This window comes from Sapajus apella, unplaced genomic scaffold, assembly GCF_009761245.1.
Source record: "Sapajus apella isolate SASKATOON/1434 unplaced genomic scaffold, GSC_monkey_1.0 scaffold102, whole genome shotgun sequence".
Lineage (NCBI taxonomy): Eukaryota > Metazoa > Chordata > Mammalia > Primates > Cebidae > Sapajus > Sapajus apella.
Window position 1 is genome coordinate 4,391,469 of NW_022437042.1, and position 7,075 is coordinate 4,398,543.

At 38.3% G+C, this 7,075-nt stretch overlaps 1 long non-coding RNA gene across 1 annotated transcript in view; it reads right to left on the reverse strand.

Annotated features, from left to right (window-relative positions):
* Positions 1–1,118: 1,118 nt before the first annotated feature.
* The window catches only part of LOC116536637, a 21,773-nt gene continuing 15,816 nt past the window's right edge, over positions 1,119–7,075 (reverse strand). The window contains exon 3 of the long non-coding RNA XR_004262732.1: positions 1,119–1,163. This is a non-coding gene — a long non-coding RNA (uncharacterized LOC116536637). The remainder of the gene's footprint in view (positions 1,164–7,075) is intronic.

Sequence of the window (7,075 nt, forward strand, 5' to 3'; positions counted from 1 at the left end):
AACCACATGATTATCTCAATTGATGCAGAGAAGGCCTTTGACAAAATTCAACAGCCCTTTATGCTAAAAACCCTCAATAAGCTAGGTATCGACGGAACGTATCTCAAAATAATAAAAGCTATTTACGACAAACCAACAGCCAATATCATACTGAATGGGCAAAAACTGGAAGCATTCCCCTTGAAATGTGGCACTAGACAAGGATGCCCTCTCTCACCACTCCTATACGATATAGTACTAGAAGTTCTAGCCAGAGCAATCAGGCAAGAAAAAGAAATAAAGGGCATTCAAATAGGAAAGGAGGAAGTCAAATTGTCTCTATTTGCAGACGACATGATTGTATATCTAGAAGACCCCATCATCTCAGCCCCAAATCTCCTGAAACTGATAAGGAAGTTCAGAAAAGTCTCAGGATACAAAATCAATGTGCAAAAATCACATGCATTCCTATACACCAATAACAGACTTAAAGAGAGCCAAATCAAGAAAAAACTTCCATTCACAATTGCCACAAAGAGAATAAAATACCTAGCAATACAACTAACAAGGAACGTAAAGGATCGCTTCAAGGAGAACTACAAGCCACTGTTCAATGAAATAAGAGAGGACACAAACAGATGGAGAAACATTCCATGTTCATGGTTAGGAAGAATCAATATCGTGAAAATGGCCATACTGCCCAAAGTAATTTACAGATTCAATGCTATCCCCATCAAGCTACCAATGACCTTCTTCACAGAACTGGAAAAAACCACCTTAAACTTCATATGGAAGCAAAAGAGAGCCCACATAGCCAAGTCAATTCTAAGCAAAAAGAACAAAGCAGGAGGCATCACACTACTGGACTTCAAACTATACTACAAGACAACAGTAATCAAAACAACATGGTACTGGTACCAAAACAGAAATATAGACCAATGGAACAGAACAGAGGTCTCAGAGGCAACACAACATATCTACGATCATCTGATCTTTGCAAACCAGACAAAAATAAGCAATGGGGAAAGGATTCCCTGTTTAATAAATGGTGCTGGGAAAACTGGCTAGCCATGTGCAGAAAGCAGAAACTGGACCCCCTCCTGACACCTTACACTAAAATTAAATCCAGATGGATTAAAGACTTAACCATAAGACCTAACACCATAAAAACCCTAGAAGAAAATCTAGGCAAAACCATTCAGGACATAGGTGTAGGCAAGGACTTCATGACCAAAACACCAAAAGCATTGACAACAAAAGCCAAAATAGACAAATGGGACCTAATCAAACTCCACAGCTTCTGCACAGCAAAAGAAACAGTCATTAGAGTGAATCGGCAACCAACAGAATGGGCAAAAATTTTTGCTGTTTACCCATCTGGCAAAGGGCTGATATCCAGAATTTACAAAGAACTAAAACAGATCTACAAGAAAAAAACTAACAAGCCCATTCAAAAGTGGGCAAAGGATATGAACAGATACTTTACAAAAGAAGACATTCCTGAGGCCAAGAAACATATGAAAAAATGCTCATCATCACTGGTCATCAGAGAAATGCAAATCAAACTACATTGAGATACCATCTCACGCCAGTTAGAATGGCAATCATTAAAAAATCTGGAGAAAATAGATGCTGGAGAGGATGTGGAGAAATAGGAACACTTTTACACTGTTGGTGGGAGTGTAAATTAGTTCAACCATTGTGGAAGACAGTGTGGCGATTCCTCAAGGACCTAGAAATAGAACTTCCATTTGACCCAGCAATCCCCTTACTGGGTATATATCCAAAGGATTACAAATCGTTCTACTATAAGGACACATGCACACGAATGTTCATTGCAGCACAGTTTACGATAGCAAAGACCTGGAACCAACCCAAATGCCCATCCATGATAGACTGGACAGGGAAAATGTGGCACATATACACCATGAAATATTATGCAGTCATCAAAAACGATGAGTTTGGGTCCTTTGTAGGGACATGGATGAACCTGGAAACCATCATTCTCAGCAAACTGACAGAAGAGCAGAAGACCAAACACCGCATGTTCTCACTCATAGGCGGGTGTTGAACAATGAGAACACATGGACACAGGGAGGGGAGCACTACTCACTGGGGTCAGTTGGGGGGTAATAGGGGAGGGACGGTGGGGGGTGGGGAGCTGGGGAGAGATAGCAAGGGGAGAGATGCCAGATGTAGGTGATGGGGAGGAAGGCAGCAAATCACACTGCCACGTGTGTACCTGTGCAACAATCTTGCATTTTCTTCACATGTACCCCAAAATCTAAAATGCAATGAAATAAATAAATGGGGGAAAAAAAAGAACCCTCTTGAGAAAAAAAAAATGTAGCCAAACTATTTGTTTGACTGAGTTGTCTGTTTGACTAGGTTAATTGGCAGGAGTTTTAAAGTTACTGAGGGCATGTCTTGATATTTTAGGGCTTTGTGTTTAAACCACTATTTGAGATCCTTGAGAGGTTACAAGACATGGATGATAGACAAAAGGTCCAATATGCATCTAAAATGAATTCCTGATGGAGATGCTGGAGAGAATGGGGGAGAGCTAATTTTTAAAGAGATAGTGAAAATTTTTTTTTCAGAATTGATGAATGATGTGAGTCTCGAAATTCAAAAAGCATGACTCCTAAGGAGAATGAGTGAAAATAAATCTGCTTCTATATATATCATAATAAAATTGCAAAGCACCAAAACCAAAGAAAAGCTCTTAAAATTAACTTGCTCAAGATCATAAAGCTAATTAGTAGTGAAGCCAGTATTCAAACCCAGGGGGTGTTTTTTTTTTTGATAGAGTCTTGCTCTGTCGGCAGGCTGGAGTGTAGTGGCACAATCTCAGCTCACTGCAGCCTCTGCCTCCTGGGTTCAAGTGATTCTTCCACCTCAGCTTCCTGAGTAGCTGGGACCACAGGTGTGTGCCACCATGCCTGGGTAATTTTTGTATTTCCAGTAGAGGTGGGGTTTCACCATGTTGGCCAGGACGGTCTCGATCTCTTGACCTCGTGATCGCCCACCTCAGCCTCCCAAAGTGCTGGGATTACAGGCGTGAGCCAGCATGCCTGGCCACCAAACCAGTGTTTTTAACCACTGCTAGTACGAGATAATCTAGTTACAAGCTCTCATTTACAGATGATGTAATTGAGGCTAAGAGATGACAGAGATTTGTTTTTGGAGTAGTATTTGTTTTTGGTAGTAGGTCTTGAAGTTATACTGGTTTCTTCACCTTAGATTTAGGAAAATCTCCATTGTGAGTGGTAAGAGGAGCCATGCTGTACCTTGGAAGCAGTAATTCAAGGATTGTGGACTGTTGTTTCCAGAATGATCAGCAGATATTGCAGAACATAGCTAACAAAACTATCCAACACTTATGTAATGCTTACCATGTGACCTTAACCTGGTTAATTTTCATGTCAACTCAATGAGTTAGATAATGTTTTTATCACAATCTTTTAAATGGGAAAGTAAGGCTCTCAGAGGAGGAAAGTAATTTGCCACAGTCACAAAGCCAGTAAGCAGAAGAGCCAGGATTTACACCCTAGGCAGCCTGGCTGCTGAGTGTTTAACCTCTACATTATACTTCTGCTAGTGCAAAAAAAAATAAACCCCGTGAAGTTGGAAACTGTGTCTGTCTTGTTCACTGCTGTATCCCTAGGACCCAGTATAATGCTTGGCACATAATAATAAATACTTATTACATTAATGAAGTAATAAATAAGTGAATAAATTTGATTTGTGATGCATATTCACTGTGGCTGTATAGACTGAACTGTTCCATTACCAGCTAGCTACTTAGTAATAGTGAAATTTCTTGCAAATGGGACCAATTTGTTTCTATAGATGCCAAGGACCTGGGCAATTAGAGTTGTGCCTAACTACTCTTTGCTCACATCATCAGTTTTACTCTGCAGCCATGGTGATGTACTAAAGTGAATCTCCTGGTTCTGAGTCCCAGCTGAACCCTATAAGCCACCTGCTGACTTGTGATTGTTTGGGGCCTGAGGCAACAGGACTGTGGGTGGAGAGAGTCCCAGTTATGATTTAAAAATATGTATCGGTACCACAAAGTCAACATTAGGCAGCTGGAAACGATTCACATCCTCTGTATTCTCTGTAGGGGAAGGGAGACTGACTGATCATGTGATCACAGTGATACAGATTATTAGCAGGATGAAATAATGTGCTTAAAACATAAAAGCTTCTGAGGGGCAATGGGAAGCCATCCGTCTTTTAAGCTCCGAGACCAAACTCAAGGATAGTGTTTAGGTCTCTTGTGTGTTACAGTTTCATTTTACTCTTAATTTAAACCAGATTTCTATTAAAACAGACTCCTAATAAAGCTTAGCAGCCTAAGTTGGCAATCACTCTCTTAAAAATGAAATCCCTCTGTCTCCACTCTAGGGCCCTTATGTGGCATTATACAGATTTTAAAGTTTAAAGAGACTAAGTTTCCATTGAAAAGATGGCAGAGATTTACTTGTCTATCTTAGTCCTCAGAATACATAGCAATATTTACAATGGAATCACTGATATCCTCAGTTTGATGATGCAACTTGGTAGAACTAATGTGTCATTCACTGTTTAATATGATTATATTTATTCAGGAACTTTGATGTGAGCACTAAAACTGATGGGTTTCTTCAGTAAAGTAATTAGTGAAAGGCTAATTTAATAATGTAACTGACTTTGTCAATCACCTGTACACTGAACAACCAGTTATTATTTTTTTTAATTATTTGCCCCAACCGGCTGTTTTGGAACTCTGTAGTTATGTTCCCAATAAAACCAGTCTACAAGTTGGTCAAACCAGTTGCATAGATAGTGCAAACATCTGAATGACTATAGGCATGACTTTCCAAAAACACTGCCATTCTGTTGTCCTCTCTTGTCTGGAAATAGAAAGATTTGGCCATTCAATCATGACAAAAAAGATAATGAAAGTGTAAATTATTAGCAGAATGTTGTCAACACATACTATTTTCCTCACTAAAATGTGGATATCTGTCAAGGGAGTTGTTACCTGAGAAATCATGATATGGGAGGCAAATTGGTAATAATACACTCATCTTTTTCTAAATTAGAAGACTTCAACTAGGCTTGAACATCATTAGTAAATGCTCCTTGTCCTCTGAATAAACCCTTTAATTTACATCCATCATTAAACATTTCCTAAGACAAAAGCTGGTGATCTTTTGATTTCAGGCACTATTCTCATTGATAATTGTCATTAACTGAGTAGAGCTGGATCTATTCTCTTTTCTTTGTATTTCTTTTGCCAGAATATGAGTATTCTGCTTTCTTAGGTATATAACTAAAAGATGGATAAATCAAAGAGGTAGAAGAATTATCTTTGATTGAAGGAGGTACTATAAATATATGTCTAGACGCCCCCTTTTTAACTTTCATCTCTGCTTCATTAATACATTTATTAATGAGGGCCCTGTTCACATATCTATTATCAGTTCTAATTATTTGCGTGTTTGAATCAAGCTCTCCTGCTTTCATTAGTGTCATTAATGTCTGTCACCAAATGATGATGTGGGAGAATCTCACAAATTTATATGCATTCCCAGAGTGGAGACCCAACCACAGTCAGTATTCTTGCATGACAGCAGCTGTAACAAATGGCCATCTTTCCTAGGAGAAGTGTAAACAGGTCGCTAATTAATGCATTTACCATTAGACTCTGTTTAGTTTTCAGTCATAGCATATCATTCATTATGTTGGGACACCAAGTACAATATCGTTATGGAAACGAGGTATTTGTACATTCTCCTTAGATCCACGTGACAGATTGAGTTACCTACCTATTTTTCTCTCAGCATTTTCACAGATATCAGAGAGTATATGAATTACCTTGGAGAAGGTCCTACTTTATTACCAGGCTTCTAGTGTAAATGGCATAACAGGTTGGCAGTTTATTTAAATACATGTAATAAAAATCAGCTCTTGGTGAGGGATAAAGTTGGGGGGGAAATAAGAGGATTAAGAGGAAAAAGGGAAAATAAATTCTAAATTTTGGGAGCTGGGCTATAATGTCAGGAAATTTAAATCAAAATTAGAAGTGGAGTAGTACAATGAGAAGTTCATTGCTGCCAAAAGACTGAAAAGTAGACGTTGGCAGTCAAGCTCCTTCCTTTATATCCACAAAATGATCAACAGCTCTCAAAGAAAGATACAGTTGGGACAACCTTTTTTTTCTTCCAGCTGGTAATTATAAATTCCCCAAATCCTTAGATAAAAGCTTCAAATAAAGAATAGGGGGATCAGTGAAGCCTAGTCATGCCTTATTTGTTAGCAATATATATTATGTTATATGTTGATGATAAATAGCAGTTCTTATTGTAGCTCATTCATTCATTTACTTAATAAATACTTACGAGTAACACTGAGATGTTTGGGATATAGAGATGAAAATAGTACAGACATACCCTTCAAGAAACTTAGGAGATAGTCAAACTGACAATACACTGTGGTTATCATAAGTAACATAAGTGCTATCATAATTGTATGCCCAGGATGCTATGGAAGTTTAAATAAAGGATGAATTCTTTATGGCAAGCGTAGGGAGGGTTTCACAGAAGAGGTAACATTTAAATTGAGTCTCAAAGGAAAAGTAGGAGTTTTTAGAAGAGGAAGGGAGGGGACTTGTATATCAGTTGAGGAAATAGAATGTGCAAAGGTAAAAGCACAATAATCAATGTGCTATATTTACAGAATGGTAACAAATTAATGGTGGCTGGAACGTTGTTTGCATAGGGGATAGACTATCAGAAGGAGCAATAAGAGATGGTTGTATGAGAAGTTGATGAGGGCCAAACAGAGTAGAGTGTTATGTGTTATGCTGAGAGGGTTTGTACTATCTTATGAAGGAAGTAAAGACTTCATAGAAGCATGACACAGCCAGGTTGCTCGCTCTTTCTTTCTTTCTTTCTTTCTTTCTTTCTTTCTTTCTTTCTTTCTTTCTTTCTTTCTTTCTTTCTTTCTTTCTTTCTTTCTTTCTTTTTCTTTCTTTCTTTCTTTCTTCTTTTCTTCTTTTCCTTCCTTCCTTCCTTCCTTCCTTCCTTCCTTCCTTCCTTCCTTC